Below are 631 nucleotides of genomic sequence, written 5' to 3'. Positions count from 1 at the left end.
AGAGAAAGAGCAAGGCAAAGGCTAAAGGCTAAAGGCAATTGGTGGGTTTGGTTAGTAATGAAATTAATAAATTAATTAAAGAATTAATAATACTTTTAACAGAGTGGAAATTATGTTCTCAACTTTTGAAGACAGTTGTCTATTCAAGTCAATTACAACTATTCTTTTTCAATGGGATTTAAGTTGATATAATTATGCTTTTTTTCTTTTTCTTTTTTTTTTTCTTTTTAATTCATATATTAATTTTGTGAGTAATTTAATAGGTTATGAGACACTTTATTTAAATTTTTTAACCATCTAAATTGTATATAGAATTATTATTATAAAATTTTTTAGTTTTGAAATTAACTTTTAAGAGTAAACAACTTTTTCCCACCCAAGGTTTGCTTTAATGACACTTTCTCACCCAAAAAGTTTCAAAAAACTATTTGTCCACCCAAAGTTTATATACCGTTAATATCCAAAATATATTTCACTTTCTTAGCCGACATTCAACGAGTTACCAAGAGCCAGAATAAGAGGAGTTTTGTAAAGTGGAGATTGGTGGATCGAACGGTGATGACTGATTGAATATTCGCTACAGAAATTAGCTGGAAATCAACTAAGAACAAGAAACTCTTACTTTGCGTTA

Source organism: Pistacia vera, unplaced genomic scaffold (assembly GCF_008641045.1).
Source record: "Pistacia vera cultivar Batoury unplaced genomic scaffold, PisVer_v2 Contig1009, whole genome shotgun sequence".
NCBI classification, from domain to species: Eukaryota; Viridiplantae; Streptophyta; class Magnoliopsida; order Sapindales; family Anacardiaceae; genus Pistacia; species Pistacia vera.
Note: the sequence above shows the minus strand (reverse complement) of the source record.